Here is a 15,350-nt window from a genome sequence, read left to right as displayed (position 1 = left end):
TTTGAAAGTAATTTCAGTAGATAAATTAACAATAAATTTTTTTTTATCATTGAACATAGTACCTCATATTTAGAAAAGCAAAACTTAATACTAAGACAAACTTTCAATAATACTTTACTGCTTTCGACTTAATAGGTTTTTTACATTTTTTTTAAGAAGTATTTTAACAAAACGTAAAGAACCAGTTGAGTCAAATAACTTATTCATCAAGATTTGCATGGGGGTAAAGGAGCACCACACAAACACTTATTATGCGCAAAAGACGACGGATCAAACGCTTGCAATCTCCCTTCCGCCTTCGGAATGGGCCCACATAGCTGGTTGAAGCTCAAGTCCAAAGTTGTCAACTCGGGTGCTAAACCTACCCAACCCGGGACCCGTCCAAAGATCATGTTATGGCTTAGGTCCAACGTTAACAAGCTCGAGTTCAAAACCCCCACTGGCATTACAGTCTTGGAGAGGTCAAACGATAAATGATTTGAACTCAAATTTAACGTAGCATAATTTGTCTTATTTTCCCCGAATAAAAATGACGCGTCCCCCGTAAATTGGTTCCCTCCAAGTTCCAATATTTCGAAGTTAAGATTACCCAATGACCGCGGGATTGGACCTGAAAGCTTGTTATTCGATAATTGTAGGAAAGAAAATTTGGGTAAGAAGCCCAAGTTAGCAGGGATAGGTCCAGTTAGTTGATTATTAGAAAAGTCTAAGTTGTTTAGGTTCGGAAGTTGACCGAAGACGTTTGGGATCGAACCTGTTAATTTGTTGTCATTAAGTTCAAGGCCGACCAAATTTGGAAGTTTACTAAAAAAGTTTGGAATTGGACCGGTTAGGCTGTTAATGTTTAGGAGGAGAGATTGTAAATTAGTGAGTTTTGTGATTGATGGAGGGATTGAACCGGTTAGGTTCGGGTTACCTCGAATAATATTGGAATATTATGTAAATATATGATATCCATATTTAGTTGAGCGTATATTTTGTAGCCTTAATTATAGGCTTAACCTAAGGCAAGTAGATATCTTCTCCTTGTATATATTGACATAGGTTGTATTATTCTATCATTATTATTCAATAATAACAATCCTTAATCTTTCTTTTTCTTTGCCTGTTTACTGCTTGCTCTGTCACGTCTTTATGGCATCAGAGTAGAGTATTGATCCTGATTTTTTTTTTACAAACACAATTTTTTTTTTCCGAGATGACAGGCGGTTCAGGCAATAAACTCGATTCAAATCAGCATGCCAACGCTGCTACAACACCCAGTGATGATGGAAAGCACGGGTTCACGCAAGCCGAAATGGCTCAGTTGCGATCACTTTTAGGAGGTAAAAGTGAAGTTAATTCATCAAAATCAGGTATGAGTAAAGATAGTCATGGCCATTGGTTACTCGATAGCGGATGCTCGCATCATATGACAGGTAGGCGAGATTTGCTTGGCGAGATTTGGCGCGGTATGAAGTCGACCGTGAGCCTTCCCGATGGGTCACAAATTGTGACAGAAGAACATGGCGCCGTAACATTAAGTGATAATTTTATATTAAAAGACGTCCTTTACGTGCCAACTTTAACTTGTGATTTAATTTCTATACAACAATTAATTACAGAAAATAATTGCGTTGTGACTTTTTATAATGACCATTGTGTTATACAGGACCAATCTACGAGGATGAAGATTGGGAGGGGTGAGCAAAGTGATGGGGTCTATTATTTCAAGGGCGAGAGAAGAAACATGGCGGCACAAGCAAGCGTTGGTGCAAATTCAAGCTTGTGGCATAAGCGCCTTGGACACCCATCTAATAGTATTTTACCTCTTTTCATGAAATACAGTTGGCTTTAATTTATCTTGGAATTCTAGCAATATTTGTGACCCGTGTTGTAGGGCCAAGCAAACCCGTTCAGTTTTTAAATTAAATAATAAGAGGAGTACGGATTTATTTGCTCTCATTCATTGTGACATTTGGGGACCGTACCACACCAAAAGTTTGTCGGGAGCACAGTATTTTCTTACCATTGTTGATGATAAAAGTCGTTCTGTTTGGGTTAAATTGATGCGTGACAAGGGAGAAGTTAATGAGCTCTTGATAAATTTTTGCAAAATGACCAAGAGACAATTTAATAAAGATGTTAAGGTAGTACAAAGTGATAATGGGACGGAATTTTTGTCAAATACTATGAAAGCCTTTTATAATGAACATGGTATCCTTTTCCAAACTAGTCAAGTTGACACCCCACAACAAAATGGTAGGGTGGAACGGAAGCATAGACACATTTTAGAGAAAGCTAGAGCACTTCGTTTTCAAGGGAATTTGCCCATTGAATTTTGGGGTGAGTGTGTTTTGACCGCTGCGTATTTAATAAATAGAACACCTACTCGCATTCTTGATGGGCTCACACCTTTTGAAATTTTGTATGGAAAACGACCATGTTTTGATAATGTTCGGGTTTTTGGAAGTATTTGCTATGTCCATAATAAAGATAGGCCAAAAGATAAATTTAATGAGAAGGGTAAAAGGTGCATTTTCGTGGGATACCCTAGTAGCAAGAAAGGATGGAGAGTATATGACTTGAAGAAAAAGCAAATTTTCGAGTCGAGAGATGTTGTGTTTTATGAACATATTTTCCACTTTGCAAATGGGGAAGTCACGAAGGAATCACATGACAATCATACACCTGAAATACCTATTTTTGTTCAAAATGAGTTTGTTGAGGAAGCTTCTAATGATACCAGCAACATTCAGCACAAAATAGGAGTTGAAAATGAAAGTCTTTGTTGATGTTCTTGGAAGTGCGCGGATCGAAGCGATGTAGATAATGCAACAGATGCGACGATTTCGACAAAGTGCAGTGCGGGTGCGATAATAATGCAACGTAAACGACCGACTCTAATGGCGTTCTTGATCTTGTGCCGAGACAGAGGGAAGAGGTGCGCGTCAAAAATTTGAACCGTATTGGAAGAAAGATTACTACTGTAAATCCACGCGCCTAATAGATCCCACTGTCCCTGCTCATTCATCTCAATCGACATCCCCAAAGAGAGGTACTCGTTATCCTTTGGTTAATTATGTTACTACCGATTATTTTTCTGCCAATTACAGGAGTTTTTTGGCAAAAGTGGATGCAATAAAAGAACCGCGGAATTATAATGAGGCATCCAAAGTTAAAGAATGGCAAGATGCGATGGGAAAGGAATTTGATGCTCTTGAAGCTAATGGTACATGGCAAGTAGTTGATCTCCCAAAGGGTAAGAAACCAATCGGATGTCGATGGGTTTACAAAGTAAAGCTTAAGGCAGACGGGTCCATTGAGAGATACAAAGCCAGACTCGTTGCACAAGGATACACGCAAGTTGAGGGAATCGATTACCATGAGACTTTTGCACCCGTTGCGAAGATGACGAGTGTGCGTTGCTTGCTTGCAGTAGCTGTTTCGAAGGGGTGGTCCATCACACAATTAGATGTGAATAACGCTTTTCTTCATGGAGATTTGGAGGAGGAAGTTTACATGAGGTTGCCACCGGGTTTCGAGAAAGGAAATTCCACTAAAGTTTGCAAGTTGAGGAAGTCTTTGTATGGGCTCAAACAAGCATCGAGGAATTGGTTTGCCAAATTGACTAATTCATTGACAAGGTATGGGTTCATTCAATCTTTAGCGGATTATTCGTTATTTACTTACAATAAAGACGACATTTTCATTGGAGTTTTGGTTTACGTCGATGATATGATAATTGTGAGTGATAATGAAGAAGCAAGCTCGCGTCTCAAGGTTTTTCTTGATAAGAGTTTCGGTATCAAGGATCTTGGCCGACTAAAGTTCTTCCTTGGAATTGAAGTTGCAAGTAGTTCAAAGGGCCTCTTCCTTAGCCAAAGAAAATATGCTATTGAAATTATAAAAGAAGCGGGTTTGGAAGGAGCTAAGCCAGCCGACTTACCAATGCAACCGAACCATTCTTTGGCTTTGGCCGAAGGAGAGTTACTGCGTGATCCTATGATGTATCGACGTTTGGTGGGTCGTCTCATTTATTTGACAATTACTAGACCAGATTTGGTGTACGCGGTTCACATCCTAAGCCAATTTGTTCATGCTCCAAGGAGAGAGCACATGGATGCAGCTTTGAAGGCTATTCGCTACATTAAAGGAAACCCGGGTAAAGGTATAGTCATAGGCCGAGATAATGACTTATTATTGCGTGGCTATTCGGATTCTGATTATGCGAGATGTCCGTTAACGAGGAGATCATTAACAGGCTATTTTGTTACGTTGGGACATTCACCAATTTCATGGAAAGCTAAAAAGCAAACAACTGTGGCCCTGTCAACTGCAGAAGCTGAATACCGAGCCATGAGAGCTGTGACAAGTGAAGTTATTTGGCTAAAGTCTTTTCTAAGCTCACTTGGTATTATACATGACACCCCCATTAAAATTTTTTGTGATAACACGGCAGCTCTTGATATTGCTAAAAATCCCGTATTTCATGATCGCACCAAGCACATTGAGATAGATTGCCATTTTGTTCGACATCACATTTTGAATAAAACCATTTCCACTGCTTACATACGGAGTAAAGATCAGCTAGCGGATATCTTTACCAAGGCGTTAGGCGGAGAAGCTTTTCATTATCTATGTTCCAAGTTGGGCATTAGTTTGCCAAGTGCTCCAACTTGAGGGGGAGTATTGGAATATTATGTAAATATATGATATCCATATTTAGTTGAGCGTATATTTTGTAGCCTTAATTATAGGCTTAACCTAAGGCAAGTAGATATCTTCTCCTTGTATATATTGACATAGGTTGTATTATTCTATCATTATTATTCAATAATAACAATCCTTAATCTTTCTTTTTCTTTGCCTGTTTACTGCTTGCTCTGTCACGTCTTTAAATAATGAGCGTCTCGAGGAACGGGAGGTCACCAATTGTAGACGGGATTGTACCAACAATGTCATTACCGAAATTAACTTCGAGGAAGTTGACCCGGTAGGTGGTTGTTTTAGGGAGTTTTTGGCATAAGACGCCGCTCCACCTACAACAATCGGATCCGGGAATCCAAGTTGAGAAAAGGGTTGAATTGTTCCAATGATTCTTGATTTTGAGAAGGGTATTTTGGTCGTCTAGGAAGCAATGATTCGGGTGTACCGGTTTAGATAAACACAATGATGGGAAGAGAAGACTAGTGAAAAAGAGAAAAGATAAAATGTATAGAGTTCGTTTCATATTTGTTGTCAATTTTTTTTTTTTTTTTTTTTTTTTTTTTTTTTTTTTTTTGGTACCAAGATTATTGAAGTGTAATGATATACTGTAAATTGGAAGTGTTCGTTATATAGGGGTAGGAGTACAAATCTGTTCTGTCCGCCCAGTCAATTATTATCCTTTAATTTTGGTACAAATATAAGAAAAAGGAAAATGAAAGGAGTTAATTATAAGATGACAAGGGAATTAAATTGAGTTTAAAAGATAAAATTGTTCATTAAATGTAATTCGTAAATTGGAAGGAGAACAAATAACTGGGACGGAAAGAGTAGAATGTTACGCAAGTAGAGTCACTTATTAATGTTCAATGACACTTGCAAATTAGGATAAGGTGGTGGGGAAATATGAGAGTGCATAATCGTTTAAGGTGGGGGGGCGTATAGGGGTCACACGTTTTTATTTAGGAGGTCAGGAATGATGTGCGATGAGAGACTGTGTTTGTCAAAAATTGACGGATTTTGGATGTACCCAATATTAGAGGTGATTAGATTTGGATATGAAAATCCCAAATCTGAAATGGCTCGAATTGAAATAACCTGATCCGAATGAATTGAATCAAGAGTTATAGTAGATTTGAAATCAAAAATGACTTTACATAATCCAATTTGACCCGAATATATATTGTAAATCGATCAGGTTGACCCGTTTGTCAGGTTCACTAGTAGTATACTAGTAGTCTAGTATGTAAACTTGACGGCTCATATGGTTTCAGGTCGAGTCGATCATCTTAGAACGGTCATTTGGTGGGGGTCTACTTTAGCTTTATTGGTGTGGGTTATTTAGAATGGGTCATTTCGGTTTATCCGGTATATAAGGCGCTGAAGATCGGGTCATTTTTAAATCAGTGAGTAAGAACATACAGGAGTCAGCTTTATTTAATTTTTTTAGAGAAAATTGTTGATTGTATCTTTATAAAAACAACTTTTCGAAACTTACACCGCTTTTTACTCCCGTTTTTTTGTAAGAAATATTTCAATAGACACATAAAGAACCAGTTGAGTCACAGAGAGTATAAGTACGTAAGTATGTAACCAACCAACGAACCAACCAATTTACTTATTATTCAACCTTGTTCCTTAAGGAACGTAACATTAAGATTGCATGGGGGCAAAGGAGCACCACACAGACACTTATTATGCGCAAAAGACGACGGAAAAAAACGCTTCTAATCTCCCTTCTTCCTTCGGAATGGGCCCACATAACTGGTTGAAGCTCAAGTCCAAAGTATCCAAGTCGGGTGCTAAGCCTACCCAAGCCGGGACTTGACCGAAGATCATGTTATGGCTTAGGTCCAATGTTAACAAGGTCGAGTTCAAAGCACCCACCGGCATTACAGTATTGGATAGGTTGAACGACAAATGATTTGAACTCAAATTGTTGTTTTCCCCGAATAGAAATGACGCGTCCCCCGTGAATTGGTTCCCTCCAAGTTCCAATATTTCGAAATTAATATTACCCAATGACCGCGGGATTGGACCTGAAAGCTTGTTATTCTTTAATTGAAGGAAAAAAAATTTGGGCAAGAAGCCCAAGTTAGCAGGGATAGATCCAGTTAGTTGGTTATCAGAAAAGTCTAAGGAGCTAGGTCCGGAAGTTGGCTGAAGACGTTTGGGATTGAACCCGTAAATTGGTTAAGATTAAGTTCAAGGGTTATCAATTTTGTAAGTTTACTAAAAAAGTTTGGAATTGGTCCGGTAAGGTTGTTAAATTGTAGGAGGACAAGGCTTAGTTTGGTGAGTTTTGCAATTGATGGGGGAATTGGACCGGTTAGGTTCGGGTTCCCACGAATAATAAGTGTCTCGAGGAATACAAGTCTACATAATGTAATGCAACTATGCAAGTAGCCAAGTAGACTTGCTCATTAATGTGCAATGACTTGCGATATGAGACTATCTATATATGAGAATGTATAATCGTTTAAGGTGGGCGTAGAGGGGTCACGCATTTTGGTTTTGGTTTAGGGGGTAAGCTATCCTCTCCATTTTCCGTCTTAAACTTATTTAATAATATTTTTTCCACCAAACCTCATTATCTCTTTATTTTTACCCATAAATTTTGAGTCGTTCGATAATGCAAGAATACGTTCTAGACTGCCGAAAGGAACTACGTGTGATGTCGGCATGTCGCCTTCATGAGGATTTCCGTTAGAGTGATCTTATCTCTGGATTCAGGTTATTAGACACGACTAAACTTTAGATCGCTTAGTATGGCGTTTAGTATGTATACATGACAAACGAGTCAATCAGGTCAGGTTCAGGCCGGTCATCGTATTAGCTAGATAGGTCATTAGGTCCTTTCGAGTTTCAGCTCTACTTTAGATCTACTATTAGTACGGATTGTGAGCGGAATTTGGCATTTAAGGTAGTACTACGAAATCAAGAAGAAGCGGATCCCCTACAAATGTCGACATGTTCTTAAACTTACGTCGTCTTATGGATTAAACAACAAACAACTTGACGAATTACGATGTCCTCAAATAAGCCGATCCCATTTGCATTGCATCACCATCAATTCGGTGCATAAGATTAGAATTATTGAGCTCGACTATTACCATTTTTTTGCGAAACAATAATTGATGGAACAACTATTGTAGCGAGCCTGATACATTCTTGGATCCAGGTGTTGCAGGCCGAATTGATGGAACAACTATTGTGGCGAGTCGGATATCGGTTTTTCTATCCTATGCCCACTAGGCATAGGATAAGAAGCTAAAATAGGAAAGTATTAAATGTATTTTTTGTGAAGAAAACTAAAAGTGATGAGATATTACAATTTCCCATGAAAATATCATTTAATACTTTCTTTTTTTGGTTTATTATCCTATGCCTAGTGGGCATAGGATAGAAAACCCGTCTGATATTAATCAGATAAGGGATATGTTTTTGGATGATGTGCATCATCATTTAACTTAAGCCAGACAAACTAGAGTCACCTATTCGCAAATTAGCATTGAACATCGCCATTAATAATTCCAAATGCTTCTCCCGTCTTGATACATTCTTGGAGTTGGTGAGACATATTAATGTTCAGGACTTAGGTGTTATTGTCCAAACTGTTCGCTGTTTTTGAAAAGAAATCTTCTGTGACGTTGAAGAAGCAGAACTATTTATACATGATACGGAGGCTCATAGATTTTATGGTTCAGTTCCCGTGAACGAGGCTCGTATTGATTGTCCCAGTTTATCTGATATTCCCTTTATTTTACCAAGGAAGCTACGAATTCTTCGACGTAATTTTTAACCTCATATTGATATGTAATGGTAGTCTCGGTAGAATGTTCATTAAATAATTCATTTAGCAGTGAAAATTGTAAGTCAGATCGTATGTTAATGAATTACATCCTCTGATTCTTAGAAATCTCCATTTAATTGAAATATTTATCAAAAATCTTAAAAAGTTGGGCAATTCCAAAGAATAAAAGGGTATACTTAGGGGTTGTTTGGTTACCCATTCTAAAACACATGAATTGTAATTCATGGGATTTGCAAAATGGGGGAGTTGTTTGTTTGCCCCAAATCACAAAGTTCCATAGAAACTCCAATTCCTCCATGATGTGGGAAGTTGCTTACCTAGGTCTAGACCTGGCAAAACGAGTCACTCGGGTCGGGTACGGGTCGGGTCAGTTTGGGTCGGGTCATTTCGGGTCTGTCACATATTTCGGGTCGGGTTGGGTCGGGTCGGGTCACTTTCGGATTTCGGGTCAATTTCGGGTGGCCTGTTGTCGGGTCATTTCGGGTCGGGTTATTTTCGGGTATAGGTCATTTTGGGTCGGGTTGCTTTTGAGTTAATGGCTAAGCACTTAGGTTAATACTATTTTGATTAAGAAATACTATTTTGCAAAAGTAACTATTTATTAGGGATTATTGTAACCAATGAAACTTTATTTTGATATATATAGTATTAATATGAGTTAGTACTAGTCGTTTCGGGTCATTTTGGGTCACTTCAAGTCATTTGGGATCAGGTCAGTTATGAGTCGGGTCTTTTCGGATTGGGTCACCTCGGGTCGGGTCAACATTGGGTCAGACAATGTTCGGGTCGGGTCGGGTCAATTCGGGTTTTGGGTCGTATTCGGTCAAGCAAGTTCGGGTCATTTTCGGGTCTCGGGTCAGCCATTTCGGGTCTGACCCATTTTGCCAGGTCTACCTAGGTCCCCCTAGGTAAGTGGAAATTCCTGTGGAATTCACTTCCCACATTCCAACCAAACAAGTTTTTCCAATTTCATGTGATTTATAAAATCATGGGATCTCTCAATTCCTTGGAACTTCGATTCCCTTAGCGAACCAAACGACCCCTTAACTTTCTCCGTCCCGAATAATAGTTATCGTTGTCTGAAATTCCTGTCATATTTCACTCAATGATAACTATTGAGCAAAAACAAAGGGAATATCAGATAGATATCGGAATCTCGTACGTTATAAAAAATTATTTTATCATTTAAATTTACACAACATTAAAAGTTATTTTTAGCCCAATATAATTTTAATTTCTCACTGGCCCCTCATAAATGAATAAAAAAATTTTCCACCACTAAGGTCCTGTTCTTTCTGGCTTTTTAGAGCTGAACTGAACTGAATGGAGCTGAGCTGAACTGAATTGAATGGAGCTGAGCTGAACTGAACTAAATAGAGCTGAACTGAAATAAGCTGATTAGAGCTGAATTGAACTGAATTAATATTAATATTAATATTAATATTAATATTAATACTAATATTAATATTAATACTAATTATTATTATTATTATTATTATTATTAAGGACTCACCTTTCTCCTCACAAAGAGTGGTTTCATGTTATCTTTGGTCTGCAGTAAGTTGATTGTACATCTGATGTAATACTGGTATAATTTTTGAGCATTAAGATAAAGTTTTTGAGTTTTAATTTTAAAAAAATTGAGCTTTATTATAAAGTTTTTGAGTTCACTTATTTAAACACTAATCTCAAAAAGTTATATTATAACTCAAAAAATTTACATATAAGTTCAGAAAAATTTGATTTTTGATATCATAAAACTAAAATGTAATTTATATAGTCTATAAAACTCAAAACAAATACAAAAAAACTTAAAAACTCTTTAAGTGTAAGATAGTACATCTGATATACAATCTTTTTTCTCCTTTGATCTGAATGGAAGATAGGATAATCACATCAATAGAAAAGCAAAATTTAGCAAAATATAAACTGTGAATACTTTACTCAGTGATCATCATACAACTGCTTTTTACTCCTGCCGACTCAATAGATTTTTACATTGTTTTTTGTAAGAAGTATTTTAACAAAACCTAAAGAACTAGAGTTGAGTCAAAGATAATACTCCCTCCTATTCAGCTTATACTTCCCCTTTTATTATAATACTCCTCACATGTATTAGAGAAAGGGGAACTATATGCTGAATAGAATTGAGTATAAGAAGCAACGAAGCAACCAAATTACTTATTCATCCTTATTCCTTAAGGAACGTAACACATTAAGATTTGCATGGGGGCAAAGGAGCACCACACAAACATTTATTATGCGCAAAAGACGACGGATCAAACGGCGTTTCGAAGCTCCCTTCCGCCTTCGGAATGGGCCCACATAGCTGGTTGAAGCTCAAGTCCAAAATTCCCAACAAGGGTTCTAAGCCTACCCAAGCCGGCACACGGCCGAATATCATGTTATGGCTTAGGTCCAACTCTACCAAATCCGAGTTGGATTCAGCCACGGGCAATACAGTGTTGTAGAGGTCGAACGACAAATGATTTGAGCTCAAATTTAAACGAACTATGTTCGTCTTGTTTTCCCCGAATAAAAATGACGCGTCCCCCGTGAGTTGGTTCCCTCCAAGTTCCAATATTGAAAAGTTACGGTTACCCAATGATCGAGGGATTGGACCTGAAAGCTTGTTATTTGATAATCGAAGGGCAAAAAATATGGGTAAGAAGCCCAAGTTAGCAGGGATAGGTCCAGTTAGTTGGTTATTAGATAAGTCTAAGCCGTTTAAGTTCGAAAGTTGGCCGAAGACGTTTGGGATCGAACCCGTGAAGTGGTTGTCATTAAGGTAAAGGCCGACCAAATTTGGAAGTTTACTTAAAAAGTTTGGAATTGGACCGGTTAGGCTGTTATTGTTTAGGGTGAGAGCACTTAAGTTGGTGAGTTTTGTGATTGAAGGAGGAATTGAACCGGTTAGGTTCGGGTTCCCAGTAATAGTGAGTACCTCGAGGAACGGGAGGTCACCGACTGTAGACGGGATTGTACCAACAATGTCATTTCCAAAATCAAGTACGAGGAAATTGACCCTTGGGGTTGTTTTAGGGAGTTTTGTGCATGAGATGCCCCTCCACTCACAACAATCGGATCCGGGTATCCAAGTTGAGAATAGGGTTGAATTGTTCCAATGATACTTGATTTTGAGAAGGGCATTTTGGTCATCTTTGAAACAATGATTCGGGTGTACCGGTTTAGATAAACATAAAGATGGGAAGATGAGACTAGTGAAAAAGAGAAAAGACGTAATAATGTTTAGAGTTCGTTCCATTTTTGTATGTAAAGTGTTGTATTATGGATTTATGGATAATGTTACAAGTTTGCTTGCACTGTTGGTTATATAGTGGAATGCAAGTAGCCAAGTAGACTTGCTCATTAATGTGCAATGACACTTCCGATATGAGACTATATATGAGAATGTATAATCGTTTAAGGTGGGCGTAGAGGGGGTCACGCCACGCGTTTTGGTTTACGGGGTCAGAAACTACGTGTGATGTCGGCCTGTCGCCTTCATCAGGATTTCCGATGTACACAACGTTAGAGTGATCTTATCTCTGGATTCAGGTTATTAGACACGGCTACACTTTAGATCGCTTAGTATGACGTCTAGTTTGTATACGTGACAAACGAGTCAATCGGGTCAGGTTCAGATCGGTCATCGTCTTAGATAAGTCCTTTCGAGTTTGAGCTCTACTTTAGATCTACTATTAGTATATGGAGTGTGTGTGAAATTTAGCATTAACCTAGTTTTATTCTTTTCTTATTTTGTCCGGAGGAGGCCCTAACGGACTTGGGCCTCGGTGTTGCGAGCCGAATTGACGGGCTCTTGGCCGCCTGTGATCGGTCTTGTGGCCCTTGATAGGGTTGGGTCCGAATCAGGTCAGATTGAGTCTAGTCATTATGGCAATGTCATTTATTTCGTTTTGGATTAGGTTGAGTTATTTCAGGTTTCAAAATGAAAAATGAGAACCAATCTTGGTATTACCCTCTCACATACAGAGTACTGGTTTAATTAACAGAGTATACAAAATGAAAAATGAGAGGACATTCCCGACATGCACCTAATCTTGGTATTACCCTCTCACATACAATATTTAGGAAGACCATTAAAATAACGGGCCTCATATAATTGCTTTCAACAAGAACCAATTATTTATCTTTATTACTTGAGGATCGAAACATTAAGCCTTGCATGGGGGCAATGGAGCACCACACAAGCACTTATTATGCGCAAACGACGACGTATTAAACCCTTGTAGTTTTCCCCCGGCTGTCGGAATGGGCCCACATAGCTGGTTGTAGCTCAAGTCCAAACTATTCAACCCGGGCACTTCCCCTAACCAAGCCGGGACTCGTCCGTAAATCATGTTATGACTCAAGTCTAACTCTTGCAAACTCGAGTTCGAACTACCTACGGGTAACACAACATTCGTCAAATCGAAGGACAGTCGATTCGAACTCAATCCTAATTGAACTAAATTTGTTTTATTTTCTCCAAAGAGAAACGACGCGGTCCCCGTGAATCGGTTCCCTCCAAGTTGCAACCAAAAGAAGTTAATTTTACCCAATGACCGCGGGATTGGACCCGAGAGCTTGTTATTTGTTAATTGAAGGAAGAAAAACTTGGGTAATAAACCCAAGTTGGGTGGGATCGATCCAGTAAGTTGGTTGTTAGAAAAGTCTATTGAATTTAGCTCTCGAAGATTACTTAATGAAGTTGGGATCGAACCCGTTAAACGATTGTCATGGAGATGAAACGTGACCAATTTTGTAAGTTTGCCAAAAGAATTTGGGATTGGACCGGTGAGGTTGTTGGAAGTAAGAAGGACATCGATTAGATTAGTGAGTTTTCCAATCGATGGAGGAATTGAACCGGTTAGGTTCGGGTTCCCACGAATAATGAGTGTTTCGAGGTATGGGAGGTCACCGATGGTCGAGGGGATTGAACCAACAATGTCATTTCCGAAATTAATTAATAAGAATTTTACGCGATAGGTGGTTGTGTTGTGGAGTTTTTTGCATAAGATGCCGCTCCATTTACAACAATCGGATCCCGGGATCCATGTCGTGAAAAGGGTTGAATTGTTCCAATGAGTTTTGATTTTGAGAAGGGTATTTTGGTCGTCTAGGAAGCAATGGTTTGGCTCTATGGTAGTAGAGAAATATAAAGATGGGAGGATGAGAATAGTGAAGAATAATAGAGACATAGTTTGTAATGTTCGTTCCATTTTTTTGGTGACAAAATAAAAGAAGTGTTTTTGGTGGAATGGGTGATTAAAATTGCACCGAGGATATATATAGAACAAACACAAATTTCCGTTAAACACATTTTTATTTGTGAAAGAGAAATGTGATTATTTTATGATAAAATGAGATCATTATCAGATAACTAAAAATTTATAAAAGGTTTTTTAACATGAAATGATTATATTTTTTTTTTTGTCATAGGAGAGACTAGCCGAAGATGTTGACTATGCCATGTAAGTGAACTCTTGAATGTATGATGGCACTTGCAAATTGCTATGAAGTGGGCGGCTATGTACAATGTTATAGGATAAGGTGGTGGGGAAAATCAGAATGCATCCGAAAAATGAGTTGGCGTCAACGAGTGATATTGATGCTATTCTTTCACATGAAATAAATGGAAACTTCTTTAATTAACGATGCATGTAAAAGGGTGACACCCAAAACCACCCGGTGATACCTTATCATTATCATGTATATTAGGCAAGAATATTGTGATTAGTTATACACAATATTATTGCCTTAATTTTAGCAATTAGCTCCTTGATTCTAGTCGGAAATTATGGTAACAACTTATTGTTACCCTATCATTTGTATTATAAATACTCTTTGCATAATCAATAACAATTACACGTTACTTCTCTTATTCCTTCCTCGTCTCTGCCTCACGCTTCTAACATGGTATCAGAGCCTCTTTCTTGAGGAGTCTAAAAAATCGTTTCCGCTTTCTTGCCGGTGGGCAAAATATGAGTCGATGCCCACCGGTGGGATTTACAATACTCGAAATCTCCTTTCACAACAAACAATTTAAAAAAAAAAAAAAAAACTCTCAAAATATCAGTGCCGATAATTGTATGCGCATACAGTCATATTCATTCATTCATATGATTTGTTTTAATCTCATCAATACTTATTGAAGGGATGACTGATGATGAGGTGCTAATGTTGTGCGCTGTGTTTCGACTTTTGTCGATTTTCCATTTTTTTACCTAGAATAAATTGCCCAAACCTAAAAAAAAAAAAATCGTGATTCTTCTCTTTTGAAAATCATCAATTCTGACCAAGGTAGCACTAAAAAAACTGGCGAGTTACGCACTGAAAAAAAAACTGGCGAGTTACGCACTGAAAAAAACTGGCGAGTTACGCACTGAAAAACTGGCGAGTTACGCACCCAAAAAGACTGGCGAGTTACGCAAGAAATTGTTTGGCGAGTCCTATACGCAACAAAAGAAGTGCCTGGCGAGTCCTATACCCAATATTTACTGCCTTGCGACGATGAGAAGTTTTTCATAAAGAAGATTCGTGAAGATTTGAAAATCGATGTTTTTATTATTATCTGCTTGTATTTTTCTTGTTCTCCAATCGTAAAGTTCGTAATACACTGCCTTTACGATTGCGGGAGGGTATTAGGATATTGGGCATATACTAGGCCCGGCTACCATTAGGGTTTGCCATTAGGGTTAGGGTTTACCATTAAGTTGGGAGGTATTATAAATACCTCACCATATCGATGTAAAACAACATCATTAATAATACAAATCTCTACCTTTATGAATTATATCTCTGTCTAGATCTTAACACCTCTTAACATCCTCATGTAAGATGTTCTTCA

The 15,350-nt window shown here is 38.2% G+C and overlaps 2 long non-coding RNA genes across 2 annotated transcripts; one reads left to right on the top strand and one right to left on the bottom strand.

Annotated features, from left to right (window-relative positions):
- Positions 1–5,285, bottom strand: LOC141642181 (uncharacterized). Its single transcript, XR_012543195.1, has 2 exons — positions 4,873–5,285; positions 1–916 (listed from the first exon to the last, which is right to left on the bottom strand). It is a non-coding gene; the product is annotated as an uncharacterized LOC141642181 (long non-coding RNA).
- LOC141642182 (uncharacterized) lies at positions 827–13,762 on the top strand. Its single transcript, XR_012543196.1, has 2 exons — positions 827–905; positions 13,375–13,762. It is a non-coding gene; the product is annotated as an uncharacterized LOC141642182 (long non-coding RNA).
- The last annotated feature ends 1,588 nt before the right edge of the window (positions 13,763–15,350 follow it).

This window comes from Silene latifolia, chromosome 2 (assembly GCF_048544455.1).
Source record: "Silene latifolia isolate original U9 population chromosome 2, ASM4854445v1, whole genome shotgun sequence".
Classification (NCBI taxonomy): domain Eukaryota; kingdom Viridiplantae; phylum Streptophyta; class Magnoliopsida; order Caryophyllales; family Caryophyllaceae; genus Silene; species Silene latifolia.
Note: the sequence above shows the minus strand (reverse complement) of the source record. Positions and strands in the feature narration are given on the sequence as shown.